Consider the following 18,008-nt stretch of genomic DNA (forward strand, 5'->3'; position numbering starts at 1 on the left):
CATGCCTGCTATGTACCAGGCACTCTTCTAAATGCCAGGGAATACCAAGAAAGGTAACCCTTGAAGAGTTCACAATCTAATGGGGGGGTGGGATAGGAACAGCATGTAAATAACTACATAAACAAGTGATAAATAGGATAAGTAGATCAACAAAGGGAAGACACTAAAGAATTAAGAAGGCTCTGGAAAGGTTTCCTATAGAAGATGGGATTTTATCTGAGGCTTAAAGGAAGCCAGGGAAATCTGGAGGAAGAGATGAGGAGGAAGAGCATTCCAGATGGAACAGCTAAAAGAAGGACAAGGAATACAGGGGAGTTGTGATGGAGTAGGTGAAGGAGGAGGAAGAGGAGAGAAGGACCATGGGTTCCTAGACCCAATTCCCTGCCTCACCTTGCTGAGGTATAGGTGGAGGTGGTCATTAGATGTAGAGGGAGAAGCAGAGAAAGGGGAGATGAGAGGACACCAAAACCAAACTGACCCAATTATAGATTTGTCTCAAGGGCCAGCCCAGCATGGCAACACCCACAGGATCATCCCCTAGCATCAGCAACCTCCTTATCTTATCCATATTCTAGCATTTCAGAAATATACAACTTGAACAACAGGACAGCTCATTTAGCCCAGTCTTCTCATCTTGGAGATGAGGAAGTTAAGGACCAGAGTGGGGACACAGCTGCAGAGCTTGAACTAGCACCCAGTTCTTCTGAATCCTAGTTCAAGGCATTGTGCTTTCCACAACTGTAGCTAGTGAAAGTGACCTAGCTGAGTGTATTGATTGATGCTGGGGGGAGGGAGGAGTGGTAGGGAGGGAGGAAGAAGGGATAGTCATTGGAGGAATCAGTCTTGATCATGAGCTACATTTCCCTCAGCCTAACCAGCCAGTGACAGCTGGGGACACCCATTTCTCTCCCCCAAAAGGTCAATCCAATAGAATATATGTCTGCATTCAGGTCAAATGACGGCTAGTTCATCACCAGTCCTCCACTCAGCCTCTCTAATGGTTTCATACCTCTCTGAGTGCCTCCCCCACCCCAGCCCCCAGATTAATATGCTAAATCAAGGCAGCCAGGGTGGCTGGATCATCACAAATGATAAACAATGTCAAAAGCAATTAAGAAGCTACAGGGATAGAATCTTTCATTTTACCTTCTTCTGGCCATATGCTTATACTTATAGTGTTACCTGTCTATTGTCATGGTAAAGCACCCTTATCCCTGAATACAGGAGAAGGATAGGGTGACAGATTAGGAAATCTTTTCTTAGCTAATATTGCAATAACAATAACTATATTTCTTTAGCTATTGAAGGGTTACAAAAATGTTTTCCTCACAATGACCTTGTGATGGAAGGAATACAAGTATTATTATTCCCATTTTATGGACGTAGAAACCAAGGCTCAGAGAGGGAAAGGGATTCACCCAAGGTCACACAGATAATTAGTAGCAGAGCCAGAATTTGGACCCAGGCCCTCTGACTCTGAAACACTGCTCTGATATCTGCTTTCCAATCAAACCTTTGACCAGAGTGCTTACTAGTAACTAAACTATGGCATTCAAGAGAATACAATACAATAAACATTGATTAAGCACCTACTATGTGCCAAGCACTGTGCTAAGTGCTAAAGATACAAACAGAGGCAAAAGATACTTTCCTTTAAGGAACTTACAATTTAATAGGAGTTATGATAGGACGAATACCTATCAGAGTTTCCAATGCCTCCTTCTCCTTACAACAGTAGCGACCCATTGTTCCTGCCACCTTCAAGGATTAGTTTTCCCTAAAAGGTGATAAAGTATCCCTGTCCTAATGGGCCCCTGCTTCCCCTGAAACAGCTTCCTGGTAGATTCTAGCTTCCTGATCACCTAAAGGTATAAAAGTCCCACCCAGGAAGAGTCTGGTCCTCCAGATTTGGTGAATGTTTGAAGACTACAAGGGCACCACATATACCCTGTTGAATACATTTCCATATGGGAAAAGAGTGGAGCCATGTCTATCAAAACTAAGTGTCACTGGATTCTTGTTACCTGTCCTTGCTCTATTACAGCTAAGTAAACCTCCTTTTGGTAACTGTTAAATGACTTAGGAGGACCTCAGTTCATCCCAACGTGGAACCTAAGCTAACAGAGTTCAGGCACTATGCCCACTCCTAACACTGATGAAGCAGAATGAGTGATGTGCTGGGAGGTCTAATCCTGGCTTAGCCATTTACAAGCTTGGTGATCTGGGCCAAGTCACTCAACCTCTTGGACTTCAGTTTTTTCATCCATAAAATTGCACATATTAATAATGTATATTGCTTACTTTACAGGATTGTTATAAGGATTAAATGAGAGGAAGTATGTGACAAAATGTGTTGAAAAGAAAGAAGCAGCTAAAGAGCATTCAAATCACAGAATTTTAAGCCAGAAGGAATCTCAGCCATCATCAACTTTGGTTAGTTGAGGACTGGATTAAATAGATCTGGGAGTTATCTACATAGGGATAGTCATTGGATCCATGAGATTCAGCTACTGATATAAACAATTGAGATAGTATAGAGGGAGAAGAGAAGAGGCCACAGAAAGACCCTTGGGAGACATCTATTACTATTGTGCATGACCTGGATGAAGATCTACCAAAGGAGATGGAGGAGCAATCATTGGGATAGGAGGAAAAACAGGAAAAAGCAATGTCACAAAATCTAGAGAAAAGAGATATACAGAAGAGGGTAATTAATGGTGTGCCAAAGGCTTCAGACATTGAATTACAATTTGTTAACTGATTTTAAAGGTCTCACAATCCTATGAGACAAATAGTGATAGGAAAATACTCCATTATCTGTAATGTGACAGACCAGAACCAGATACAAATTGTCTACACATGATCTCTCTCTCCAAGGCAATTCCATTGTGTCATCACTTTTCCAGAAGCCAGTTCCCCAGCCTCTTCCAGTTGCAGAATTCCATCAGTTGAGCACACTTATATCTGTTTATAAGGGCTGGGCTCATTGACCAATCAATCCCCTACACTAACAATAAGACGTAAAAAAGAAATTCAAAAGGGGCCAAAAACATAGGAATTTTATTACTATCTCATTAAATATATTATGAACCTTTTAAAAACAAACTACATGTAACAAATAGTTTTATATGAAATCATCTTTTTTTGTTCTTTGTACATTGTAATGTTTTTGCTTTTGACAGCTGCTAAATTCAAAATTTAAAAGGGAAATATTAAGACTCAGCACAAAGTTTCAAATTACACGAAAACTTCTGGTTGTTGGTCTTTTTGCAATCAATCAGCAAGTATTTATTGAGTGTTTATCATGTGACAGACACTGTGGAAGGTGCGAGAGATACAAGTACAAAGAATGAAAACAACCCCTACTTGCAACGAACTTAAATCACCACTTGGGGAGGTGGTGGGAGCAGAGAACATCAAATACATATATAAATATATACAGCATAAATATAAAATTAATGAATACAAAATATATACAAAGTAGTTAAATAGAAGGTACTGGAAAGGAGGGCACTAGCAGTTATGGGAAGAGGGGCATTAGGAAAGGCTTCATGCAGAACATGGTGCTTGAACTGCATCTTAAGAGGAGAGAGGAAATCACTGTTGAAATGCAAATTAAAACCACTCTGAGGTACCACTTCACACCTATCAGATTGGTTAATATAATTTTTTAAAAAGGAAAATAATAAATGTTGAAGAAGATATGGGAAAATTGAAACACTAAGGCACTGTTGGTGGAGTTATAAACTGATTCAACCATTCTGGAGAGCAATTTGGAACTATGCCCAACTGTCTATAAAACTGCACACCCTTCAACTCAGCAATGCCACTACTAGGTCTGTATCCCAAAGAGATCATAGAAAAGGGAAAAGGACCCACATGTACAAAAATATTTATAGCAACTCTCTTTGTGGAAAGAGATGCCCATCAATTGGGGAATGGCTGAACAAGTAGTGGTATATGGATGTAATGGAATAGTATTGTGCTATAAGTAATGAGGGGCAGGCAAATTTCAGAAAAACCTGGAAAGACTTACATGAACTGATCCAAGTGAAGTGACCAGAAGCAGGAAAACAGTATACACAGTAACAGCAGCATTGTGCAATGATCAGCTATCACTCAGCTATACAATGATCCAAGATGATTCCAAAAGATCCATTATGAAAAATGCTCTCCACATCCAGAAAAAGAATTATAGAGCCTGAATGCAAATGGAGGCATACAATTTCCCTCTTTTTTGTTTTTTCTTTCTCATGATTTTTCCCTTTTGTTCTGATTTTTCTTTTACAACATGACTATTGTGGAAATATTTTTAACATAATTGTACATGCATAACCTATATCAGATTGTTTGCTCTCTTGGGGAAAGGAGAAGGAAGGGACCAAGGGAGAAAAATTTCAAACTCAAAATCTTACCAAACTGGATGTTGAAAACATTCATTTACATGTAATTGAGAAAAAATAAAATTAAAAAGGGGGGGGGGATTCTGCAAGATAGAGGAAAAGAAAGAATGCAGGCAGCTAGGTGGTACAGTAGAGATACTTCCCTGCCTGGAATCAGGAAGATCTGAGCTCAAATCCAGCCTCAGATACTTACTAGATGACCCTGAGCAAGTCACTTTACCCCATTTACCTCAGTTCCTCATTTGTAAAATGAGCTGGAGAACAGAATGACAAACCACACCAGTATCTTTGCCAAGAAAACCCCAAATGGGGTCATGAAGAGTCAGATACAACTGAAAAATCACAAAAGAAGGAATGCATTCCAGGGATGGATTCTAGGGGTCAAGAGGAGGGGGGAGAAGCTAATGAAAAGTATGGAGAGGGGCAGCTTGGTGGCGTAGTGGATAGAGCACCAGCCCTGGATTCAGGAGGACCTGAGTTCAAATCCAGATTCAGACACTTAACACTTACAAGCTGTGTGACCCTGGGCAAGTCACTTAACCCCAATTGCCTCATCAAAAAGAAAAGTAAGGAGATAGGACATAAAGTGCCCTGCATGAAAATCAGAAACAAGGCTAGTTTGGCTAGATCAAAATATAGGACAGAGAGCAATGTTCAATGAGGCTGTAAAGATAAGTCAGGGTCAGATTGTGTAGGGGTTTAAAAGTTATACAGACAAGTTTCTATTTTATCCTAGAGGTCATAAGAAGCCACTGGAATTGGTTTACAAGGGGAATCCTATGATTAAGTCCGTGGTTAAAGAAAATTTCTTGGGCAGCATTGGTTAGGATAGACTAGAGTGGTGTGAGAGCTGAAACAGGGAGACCAATTAGGAGGTTGTTGAAATTATTATTGTAAACTAAGGAGGCAACTGTGAGAGTGGAGAGAAGATATTTGGAAATGAGAGATGTGAAAGTAGAAATGGCAAAATGGCACCTGATGGGATTTGGGTGGAGGCAGGAGTAGGAGTGGGATAAGATAGAATGAAGAGGCCAGGATAATGCTATAATGACAAAACCAGGGAGACTGGAATAGTGGTAGTGCCTTCATCAGCGAAAGTGGAAGTTAGAAGAGGGGAGGGTTTAAGGAAAAAGATAATAAGTGCAGTCTTAGAGAGTTTTATCCAGGACATCCGGTTTTGTTCATACATGACTGAAGTTTAGGGGACAGACTGGAGCTGGATACATAGATCTGGGATTCATCTGCATAAAGATTTATAACCTATATCTGATTGCTGACCATGTCACGGTGGGGAGGCATAGGGAGGGAGAGATAGAATTTGGAATTCAAAACTTTTTTTAAATGTTTTAAAATTGTTTTAATACATAATTGGGGGGAATAAAAGATATATTTAATTTTTTAAAAGATTATATAGTTAAACTCTTGGGGTATAATGAAGTTACCAAGACAGAGTGTATGGAGGGAAAATAGAATAGAACTGAGAACAGAACCTTGGGCAACACCCACAGTTATAAGGCACGATGTGGACAATAAGCCAGCAAAGGAGACAAGGAAGGGCAGTAACACAGGAAGAAGTAAACCAGGAGAGAATACTTTCATGAAAGCCAGAGAGGAAAAAGTGTCCATGAAGAGGGTGTGATCAACAGTGCTGAATGTAGCAAAAATGTTAAAACGGATTAGGACTGAGGAAAAAACCACCGGATTTAGTCATTAGATTACTGGCACCATTGTAGAGAGTAGTTTCAGTTGAGTGATAGAGGTTTCAAGCCAGATTGCAAAGTGTTGTGGAGTGAATAGTAGGAAATAGAGGCAGTGTATGTAGATAACTTTTTCAAGGAGTATAGCTGAGAAAGGGAAAAGATTTATGATGCTAGCTTGAGGATTATAGTAAGGTTTAGTGGAAGTTTTTTAAGAACTAGGGAGATTTGGGCAAGTTTTAAAGCAAAAGGAAAGCAATAGATAGATTAAACAGTATTTTATTTTATTTTTTCCAATTGCACGTAAAGATAGTTTTCAAAATTCATTTTTTTAAGATTTTGAGTTCAAAAATTTTCTCCCTTCCTCTCTTCTATCCCTCCTCCTGAAACCAGCAAGCAATCTGATATAGATTATACATTGCAATCATGTTAAACATATTTCCACGGATAGATAGAGAGATAGATATATATATATAGAGAGAGAGAGATGATAGATAGATGATATATAGAGAGAGAAAGAAATGATAGATAAATGATAGAAGATAGAGATGATAGATAGATAGATAGATGATAGATAGATATGTGGGGACCAATTTTTAATTGGGGAGTGTTAGCTAAGCAGCTCCCCGCAATATTGGGGCAAGGAAGGAGACCGGCAGCCTCCCTCAAAACAGAACAGGATTTATTTTAACAAGAACGAACTTAAAAAAAACCACAAACAGGATCAGTAGGATCAAGGGAAAGGAAATAAAATGGGGAAAGGGAAATTATACAACCTGAAAAAATACCACTGCCCAGGAATCAGCTGAGAATACACAGCCCCGTTCCTGTTGCCTTCCAGCTTCCAGCTAGAATGCCCAATTCTCCTCCCCCTTCCCAGCAAACCCCAGCAGCCCCCAACCAATTAGCTGGCCACTCTGACAGTCACATGACTGCCCTCACTAGGCTTCCAATCATTATAATTTTGCCAGGCTCATGTAGGCGTCAGTGAGTGGTGATAATGTGAGGTGCCAGCACCATGGCAACGGCTACAACCAGTGCTGTTTGTGGAGCCCCAGAGGCCAGTGCGTGCCGAGGTGTTTTTTTTTTAATTCTAGCCAAAAAATGGGGTCATAAAAACCTCAAATAACAATTAATTCTTTACAGATAGATAGATAGATCCCTCTTCAAATTTACATAAGGGAGAGGTGAAATATCTCTAGATCTACCCTCTGCTCTCTGACCTTGCTATCCCTCTAAGGGGAAAATCAGTAGAACTGAATTTCCTATGACATGCCAACCCTCCCCCTGTCACTACTGCTATGTGTCAGCCATATAATCAGAGATGACTGTGATTGTACTAGTACTTCTGAGGTTATCTAATCCATCTTCTTGCATATTATACAGATTGGACCTTTCCTTCCACTAGTCATGAATTCCCAGTGGCACCTAGCCTTTAGAAAGAAGAACAACCCTGGCCAGGAGTCTTGGTCACAAGAGCTATCAAGAGGAAAAGCAGAGGACTGAGCATGTCACTTTCAGTAGGCATGGAGAGCAAGGAGAACTTTGCAGAAACTAGAATACAATGAGTGGTACTTTTCTTTCCACCATGGCCAAGTGGCTTCTAGGTAAACCTAAAAGTACAGGATGGTAAAAGGTATAAAGGTCTTTCTACCCTCTGTGTTATTAGGGTTCCTAGAAGTGTCACTTGAAAAAATAGAGATCTTCAAGCAAAGACTGAAAGAGTATTTGTTAGGGATGTTATATAGAGAATTTTTTGGTCAGTCATGAATTGGACTAAGTAGCTTGAGTTTTCTTTTTACTCAGAGTTTCTGTGACTCTAAGATATTAGGACACTAGGGGCAGCTAGGTGGCGCAGTGGATAGAGCACCGGCCCTGGAATCAGGAGTACCTGAGTTCAAATCCGGCCTCAGACACTTAACACTTACTAGCTGTGTGACCTTGGGCAAGTCACTTAACTCCAATTGCCTCACTAAAAAAAAAAATAATAAAAAAAAATAAAATATTAGGACACTGGATGGTCATGTACTAAGAAAACATGTAGACAGGCCAAGTGTTACACTGGTATCCACAAAATGTTCAGAGGATAAGAAAAAGGGGACCAACATGCTATTTAGTGCCCCCATCACCCACCACCTAATGGAGAATTAATGTAAAGCTATGGGGAAGAATTACAGGGTATAAGAGGGTAATGGCTAAACGGATGGATCGCAATGTGCACTGACAGAGGGAACTGCTCATGCTGATGAGATTACAGAATGACTTGAAACATCATTATTGTTAGGAAAGGATTCTGAGAGTCTGATATAACTCTTTCGTACTTCAGCTACTTCAGCACCAGGAATAAAAAGTCTTCTCTCCACTCAATACCCCACTTTCTGTTTCATCCCTTTCTCATTCCAATAAGCAGGAACCCTCTTTCCTGCTGTCACATGCTAGATCTAGAACTGGAAGGTTCCTCAGAAACCATGTGCCCTAACACCTGCATTCACAGATGAAGAAAGTGAAGGCCAGAGAAAGGTTGAATGATTTGTCTAAGGTCACTCCTGTAGTAGTAGAAGGTAGACCTGGTATTCCAATCCAGACCTCCACATCCAGGACTCCCTGCTCCACATAAGCAACTAGGAGCCAAGCTTATTCTGATGAAGTCTGGAGTGGGGAAACATCCAGGACGTTAATCACACACACGCTCACACACGTGTGTGCACACACACACACACACGTCCTTTCCAGCTCCCTTCACCCATCTTGCACACTAACAATTTGGCAACTACACTGCTGGGACAAGAACAATATGCCAAGCAGCTGGTGGCACAGGACTCTGATTTATTAAAGGGAGTCACTGGGATTGCAGCCAAGCTTTCCCTCCTTCCAGAGGGAGTGTGAGTGCCCAGCTGTCACTAACTAAACTCGTGCTCTCAGCCATGTCCAAGCTTACAGGTAGGTGAAATCAATGGCTACCTACAGTGTACAATCTGAACAATGCTGGAAAATCTTCTGTCCCTCTCTGTGCTGACCCACCCAAAAGTACCTCCCTTAGCAGCTCCCGTGCCTAGAATTCTACGTTAGAAACTTCATTCTCTTAGAGTAAATTATTATCCCCCATTCAAACCTAAACACCTCTAGGAAATGGTAACATATCAAGTTAGTGATTTACACTTCAGTGTGAATCAATCAATCAGATTCTTAGGAAGATGGAGAGAATTGCCAATAGTTGGTCAGGAATCATACCTTAGAAAGATGAGTTTTATTGGAGGGCAGTTTATAGCATAGGGTACTACCTAAGTAGAGTGTTTAATCAAGAAGAAAGACCTGGTAGGTGAGGGAAGATAATGTGGATGGGGAAACTGCCATGATGTGGAAGAATTTATTCCAACAAGCATTTATTAAATGACAACTATGGATATGTAAGACACTGAAGGACAATGGAAAGGATGAGCATGCAAGGGTCCCAAATAATAAAAATAATAGTTGGCTTTTATGTAGCACTTCATGCCAAACTGACATTCCTAAAGCAGAGGACTGGCCTTATCATTTCCTTGCTCAAGTAGTTCCAGTAGTTCCCTATTGGTTATAGGACAAAAAAAAAAAAATAACTGAATAAGCATTTGGTAAGTACTTTGGTTTTGCCAAGCACTGAGCTAATAACTGGGAGTATAAACATAAAAAGAGGTGGGGAAGGCAGCTAGGTGGCTAAGTAGATAAAGCACCAGCCTTGGATTCAGGAGGACCAGAGTTCAAATCCAACCTCAGACACTTGGCACTTACTAGCTGTGTGACCCTGGGCAAGTCACTTAACCCTCATTGCCCTGCCCAAAAACAAAACAAAAAAACAAACAAAAACAAAAAAGGGGTGGAGAACCCCATCCTGAAGGATCTTATTATATAAAAAAGGGGAAACACATGTAGGGGAGCAGTGGCCAGAGAAGGGTATTTTTGTTTGGAAAGTTGCAAGGATGGTAAATGGAATTATGGGGAAAATAGACTGATTTGATAGAAGGTGAGGGAGGATATGCCTTTGGTGAAAAAGCAACTGTGAGAAGATTGCTGCAAAGTAAAATGAAGCATGACTAGAGCTTGCATAGATGTAGTGGGGGCCATGGTGGTTGGGGATAAAAGTGGTGTGGCTGCAGAGGACCTAGAAAAAGCCTTTACCAATCTGATTTCAATCAGAAATCTCTCCAGACTATAATCAAATTAACATTAATATATTAATATTATAATTATATAATTATAACATAGTATTGTAGTTATAATATAGTAATATGATATATCTGACAATAACAATAATAATAATAATGTCATACATTATTACATCCTTGTCTAGCCTACTCAGGCTGCCTCACATCCCTAGAATGTTCTCCATCCTCCCCTCCTTCTCCCTAGTTATTTTCAAAATGCAGATCAGGTTCCATGTCCAGTGTGAAGTCTTCAATGATCTCCATCCCACCTCCATCAGTGCTCTCTTGCTGTCTCAAGGTTACTTTAAATGTATTATATATCACACATACCATCAATTAATCTATTTATTTATTTATTTGATCATTCATTCATTCATTCATTTCTGTGTACATGTTGTCCCCCTCACTCAATAGAATGTAAACTCCTTGAGATGAGGGACTTTGTAAGCCCAGAGAAGTTAACCGAATTGGTTTACAAAGTATATAATTTATAGCAACAAGCCTCTTTCCACTGTATGCCTGTAGCTAGTAGAAGTGGCCCAGATGAGCAGTGTACCAATTGAGGGATGGGTGGTAGCTAACGGAGGAAGAATCTATCTTGATTATAAATCGTATTTCCTTCAGAATAAACCAGCCAGTAACACCCATTTGTTTTTTAAATTATTTTTATTTATTTTGTTAAATATTTCCCAAGTCCATGTAAAATAATTTTTAACATTTATTTTTAAATTTCAAGTTCCAAATTCTCTCCCTCCTGCCATCCCCTCTCCTTGAGAAGGCAAGCACTTTGATTTTGATTGTACATGTGAGGTCATACCAAACATCCTTCCATATTAGCCATGCTGCAAAAGAAAACACAAACAAAATGAAACAATAAAAATAAAGTTTTAAAAAAGTATGCTTTAATCTGCATTGAGAGTTTATCAGTCATCTCTCTGGAGGTGGATAGCATTTTTCATCATGGGTCCTTTGGAATGGAATGATGCCCATTAGTATACTACTTCAATTTGATAAGTCAAAGAAAGTATTATTATTCCCATTTTATTGATGAGGAAACTGAGTACCTCAGTGAAGTTAATGCACTTGCCCAAGGTCACACAGCTGACAAGTGGCAGGGTCAAGCCTGGAACTCAGGTCTCTAGTGTTGGTCCCGCCACACCCACACTATATCCAGAGAGAGGGAATGATGAAGTAAGAGACTGCATGCACTTCAAACAAATCTACTCATCCTTGATGAATGACAAGGAATCAATCTCAGCCAATGGTCAAAAGAGCACTTAGTGTCAGAAGAGCTGGGTTTGAGTCCTAGTTCCAAAACTTGCTACCCATGTAACCCTCACAGAGTCACTTCCCCTCCCATCTGTAAAATAAAGGCAATAATGCTCTGGCTACCTTACACAGTTGATGCAAGAAAAGTATTTTGTAAACCTTGAAATGTTCTAGAAATGAGGAATTGCCATTCTAGTTCCTGACCCACAACCACAAGGGCATCAATCAATCAACATCCATCTATTTAGTACCTTCTGTAAGCCTGATACTATTCTAGGGCCTTTGTATTCTAGGGGATACAAAGACAAAAAGTAAACACCCCCTGCCCTCCAGAAGCTTACATTCTATCAGAAGTCATGTGCAGTTAAGCTCATTTTCCACAGTGGGAATTGACGGCACACTCTCACTCCAAATCTCATCCCACTCTTTTCCTGGCCAACAGCCATTACTAGGCAGGTAACTGAGGTTAGAGCATGGACAGAAAAGAATGATAGTTGTTTTGTTTTGCTTTTAATATTAATAACTTGCTCAGGGATCAAACTATCATGTCAGCATTGGACCAAAGCCTATTTTAAACTAGCCCATTGAAGTTTGCCAGATTTGTGGCAGTGTCTTTTTCTAATGGTGACCCAGTGAAATAGAATGATGAGGTCAAAGGAATAAGAGCCTTGTGGATAAGGAATCCTAAAGAGAGCCACAAACCAAGAAGTTTCTTTGAACATGTGAATCAAAAACGAATTGGCCTTATTAGTTGATTAAAATGCAAAGAATCTCTACTACACAAAGTCATGCACCTCAGCTAATCAATAGGAGGTGAGGACATTGGGGAGGGGGAAGGGAAAAGGGAGGGAAAGAGTGTTTTCATTTTTCCTATAGATCAACTGGCTAAAACAACTCCTCTTGAATCAAGCAACAAAGAACAGACTCATCAGTTATTATCTCCTACCCATTCAGTAACATTATAAGAAAAGTTAGAACTAATCCCACCGAAAAGATCAGTTCTTCCTTTAGTTTCATTCTGATAGATGTAATTGCCAAGGGGCTTCAGCAAAATGCCATCATCCTTGTCAGGTTTGAACAAAGAAAATGATCTGTATCATCAGAGCATAATGCCTGGCACATAGCATCAGACACTTAACAAATGCTTTTTCATTTATTCATTAAGCATTTACAGAGACGTAAATTTTCAAAGCACTTTTCCATCAATTATTCCATTTGATTCTAACTATACACCTGTGAGGTAGGTAGGTATGGCAAATATTAATAAACCCTTTTACAAGAAAGGAAATTATGACCCAGAGGAGTTAAGTTATTTGCCCAAAGTTACACAGAAAATTAATAGCAGAGACAAAACTAGGAAAGACCTATTGAAACACATGGTTGCTCATTCAACAAATATGTATTAAGCCCCTACCTGCAATGTGCAAGTTGCTGTGTTGGGTTCTAGAAATATAAAGATGAAAGCAGTAATAATAACTACTACTACTATTATTATTATTATATAGCACTTTAAGGTTTGCAAAGCACTTTACAAATATAATCTCATTTTATCCTCATTAATAACCCTGGGAGATAGTTGCTATTATCATCTTTATTTTACATAGAAGGAAACTGAGGCAGACAGAGGTTAAGTGATTTACCCAAGTGTCATACAGCTAGTAAGTGTTAGAGGCAAAATTTGAACTTAGGTCTTCTTGACTCCAGGTCCAAGGCACTATCTTCTGAGCCACCTAAGCTGCTTAATGGTGGCTATTTTTGGAGCTAGGTGGTGCAGTGGATAAAGCACCAGGCCTGGATTCAGGAGGACCTGAGTTCAAACCCAGCCTCAGACACTTGACACTTACTAGCTATGTGACCCTGGGCAAGTCACTTAGCCCTTTTTGCCTCAATTCCTCATCTGTAAAATGAGCTGGAGAAGAAATGGCAAACCACTCCACTATCTTGGCCAAGAAAACCCCACATGGGTTCACAGAGAGTCAGGCACAACCGAAACCACTCAACAACGACAAGAAGTATAGAATGCTGGCCTTGGAGCCAGGAAGACTTGATTTCAAATCCTGCATTACTTACTAGTTGTTTGACCCTGGGCAAGTAATTCAATCTGTCAGCCTTGGTTTCCTCAATCTGTAAAACTTGGGGAGAATAATAGCCCCTACCTCCCAGGATTATTGTGAGGACCAAATAAGAAAATAAATGTAAAGTGCTTGGTAAATTTTAAAGTACTGTATAAATGTTAGTTATCATTAAGTATTATCTATGCCTTAGGAAGGTTACCTGATGGCAGTATGGAGGATAGATTAGAAGGGATTAGGAGCTAGAAGATTATAATAGTTCAATTGAGAGATAATGATATGAAGCATTGTTATCACTGAGATAGATGTATACTGAAAAGCAGAGGTGAGGCAAGAGAAAGGCAATGTAGGCCACCAACTACAGCATAACAGAGAGTAGAGAGGAATGAGGGACAGGTTTTAACACCACTCTTCACAAATGCACAGTTTTCATGCCAAAAAGGAGGGTTTTTACTGTCTAATAAGTCAATCTACCTTGTTACAAGGAAAGTTCAAAGCCTCTATGAAGAGCAACATGCACAGGAAATAATTTCCAGACCTGGCCTGGAGTCCAGAAATAACTCTGATGTCTATTCAGTTCCACAAGTATTTTTTAAATTCCTACTTTCAACTAACTATGCTATTTCCATGGGGCAGGCATCTAGATACATTAAAAACCTAGTGGTATAGCCACATGCATCATAACCAAATCTTTACCAAGCTTAAAGAGTTAAAAAGAGCATCTGCTCCTTCTCTCCTCATCTGGATTATGGCTTCCAACTCTCCTAGGCCAGTGGCTATTTGCAAGGCTAGTCAAGAGAGCTTTTAGTCCCTGGATTTTAAAATGTGGGTGATTAAATAAGTCATTTTTGTTAAACTCCAGTGCCTTTGGCTAAATACATTAATATAAATGATTAAAATTAGCTAATCTCCTAATGAGCTGAGAATTTTGCATTGATTCAGTAATTACAAAGCATATTGCAAAATCAATGTCAGATACTCCTGCAATTCCTATTGATTGGCTGACTCCAATAAAACTATACTCAACAAAGTCAACATATTTAAAAGAGTAAAAGTGAATTCAGTTTAACACACTCTATGACCAGTTCTAGGCTTGAAGTCCAAACCTAGAACCCACATTTGTTGAGATGCTTGGTCTGTTATAGGCCTTGAGAGCTATTTGCAATCTTGGTTCTGCCTTCAGAAGCTATAGTTAATGAAACATAAGATTATTACTCCCTCGTGCATTGAAGTTTTCAGGCCTTTAAACAATAATTAATTAGGATTATGTGACAAGAGGAGAATTTCCACTAGGAACAGAAAACTAATAGTATCTCTTAACAAATGATGCTGAAACTCTTATTGACTCAATTTAACGTGTCCAATCTTTCCAAAGAGACTACCCTGGCAGTAATTATTGGCTTTAAATACTTTTTACCATGGAAATAGTATCATTTAAGTCTGGAACTTCTCAATTAGAGATTCTATCCACTTCACCCTTCATCTAGCTGGCTTTGGACTCAGTCAGCGGTGAGACCCACCTCCAGATCTATGATTTCATTCTGGTGACCATCAGCATCTGGCCACATCCAGAAGGCAGGATAGAACAAGGGGCAGAAGAGGGGTGTCCTGGAGCCAGCTCAAACAGGCCAATAAGAACCAAATATTAAATTTTCAGTGTGAGCCTTTGCACCTTGGAAATCAGCAATTGTTGATCAAGGCTTGATTTGTCATTTTATTGATTGTGTAGACTTAAGAAAGTGATAGAGAAAAATGTTAACAACGCAAATTAAACCGAAAAGCATGTCCTCTGTAGATTTTTTCAGAGATCCTGCTATTATCCATAGCCTAGAATTAAAGTGTATCAAGCCCCCTGGTTACCACTGTTCCTAGCAGCTCTCTGAACTCTCAGACTGACCACTGATGGCCTGCTTAGATCTCCTAGCTTGACTGACTTACCTAAGTCTGTGGAACCTTCCTGTGGGGCCAGACCCGCAGTTCCCAAGAACATAAGGGTTGGGCACATTCCCCACTCCCAAGGCAAAAATGAAAGGAACCAACCTAAATGAAATACATAGAGTTACCTTTGGGTCAATGGAAGAAAGAATAATACTCACTGTAGGAGCTGAAATCACCAAAGATCATGTTCCTATAATAATGTCTGTGCTTCAGTTCCAAAGGATGGAAATTCATGATGGAAAATGCTCTCCACATCCAGAAAAAAAATCTGTGGAATCTGAATGCAGATTGAACCATACTATTTCTACTTTTTTTTGTTTTTTCCCCCCCACGGTTTTTCCCTTTTGTTCTGATTCTTCTTTCACAACACAACTAATGCAGAAATATGTTTAACATGATTGTACATTTATAACCTATATCAGATTGCTTTTTGTCTTGGGGAGTGGGGATGGAAGGGAGAGAGGGAGAAAAAATTGGAACAAAATCTTATAAAAATAAATATTGAAAACTATACATGTAACTGGAAAAATAAAATACTATTAAGATTGGGAAAAACAAAAAACAAACAAATAAAAAAAGAATATCTGTGCTTGAAAATCACACCAGTCCTCTATACTCTTCATAAAGATGATAAAGGTCATTGATCAGATCACCATCATCAAAGGAGTTTCTGATGCTGGCAAATGTAGGCCCAGGGTACCAGCCTCCTTTTGGAACAGCAGCTGATGAGAACCCACTTCCAGCAATTCTGGCTACATGGCTGCTCTTCTCCCACAGTACCTGAGCCATCACTCTTTCCCAATCTCTGAATTGTAACAACCGGCTTCATGGACTATAATAGCAAGGTGGGCATGGAATTTAACCAATCGTGGTTTGCTTTGCCTCCCACCAGAAGTTTGTGTTTTGCAGCCCAAAGTTCAATTCCCCTTTGACTACAATGATGAATTCATAGCACTGGCACCTAGAAGAGGGGGCTTCTTATCCTTGCCATAGCTTCTCTATTGAGAGCTGGCACACAGCTGGAGCCCACACTGTGTTATGTATGCCTGCTGCCAAGCACTGTCCTCAAGGGACCAAAAATCAGAAATAAGCTCAGCTGGTACAATTCAGATAGGCAGTGTGAGAATGGGTTTGGAACATGGCTTCATCATCACTTACCTCCCCAATTCTGGTGCATTCTGTGTGTGGACTCTGGAGCAGCAGAAACCATGGATCTGTATGACATACACACTTGCGAATGCCCCAGTTCACCACAAGGATAGCCCAGATGGATAAAAGCCAGGATCAAAGACAGGTGCTATAACTATATCATTCCTTGAAACTAATCTCAGCCAGTCTGTCACCATTTATTAAACACCTACTATAGGCAAGGCCCTATGCTAGGTGTTAGAGAAACAAAGACAAAATTACACCACCCCAGCCTTTAGGTAGTTCAAATTCTACAAAAAGAATGAAATGTGTGTATAAATAACCTTTGAAAAAAGTTCATCAGAGGAAGGAGAAAGTATGAAGAACTAGAGAACAGAAGAAGTAGCACCAGAACTGACCCTTGGAAAACAAGAAAAGTGCCAACAGGGAGCTAGTGCAGGTGTTTGAGCAGGGTAGTGACATAGCCAGATAAGTGTTACACTTAGAAACATTAACTTGGAAGCTGTGTGAAGGATGGATTAAAAAGAGGAATGACTGGCTGGTGGCACCCTCAACAAAAATAGGGAAGTGTGGAGGTAGGATGGGTTTAAGAGGCAGGATCATGAGCTGTTTTTTACCAGCTTGAATTTGAGATATTTATAGGGCAATGTCCATCAGCCAGTTGGGAATGCAGAACTGGGGCGCCAGGGGAGAGACAGAGAGTCAGAGAAACACACATAGAGAGAAAGTGGGGTATAAATAAAGAGGTCAACTCAGCAAGAAGGACCACATCTTCCTTAGGGACAAAAGTAAAGGAAGAAAGAGTATGACTTTTGCTAACTGAATCTCCACACATTCTCATCACCAAATAATGTAATTTTCAAGACATCAAAAACTTCCATCCACCAAAGAACACCCTGCATGACTCTGTCTCAGTGCCTGTAATTCCCACAATCATCTTCATCATCACTGAAGAGTTGAAGGCCACAAAAGGAGGGATGGCACATTAACCAATTATCAGTCATAAACACCTCAGCACAGATTGGTTGGTCTGACAGCTAGCTGTTACCTTATAAATAGAGGACACACCCTGAGAAAATGAGGCACAGAAAAGTTAAGTTTTGATCAAAGGGATGAGAGGGCTAAAGCAAGGTGCATTGCTCAGGGAAGACTTTCTGGGGAAGATTTCCTTGAGGAAACTACTATATAAATGTGCTTTTAAATTGTCCTATTATTAGATCAATAGGACCTAGATGTGGGAGGAGCCTCTAAATCATCTTTCCAATCACTCATTTTATAGGGGAAACTGAGGCTTAAAAA

Source organism: Dromiciops gliroides, chromosome 1 (assembly GCF_019393635.1).
Source record: "Dromiciops gliroides isolate mDroGli1 chromosome 1, mDroGli1.pri, whole genome shotgun sequence".
NCBI lineage: Eukaryota > Metazoa > Chordata > Mammalia > Microbiotheria > Microbiotheriidae > Dromiciops > Dromiciops gliroides.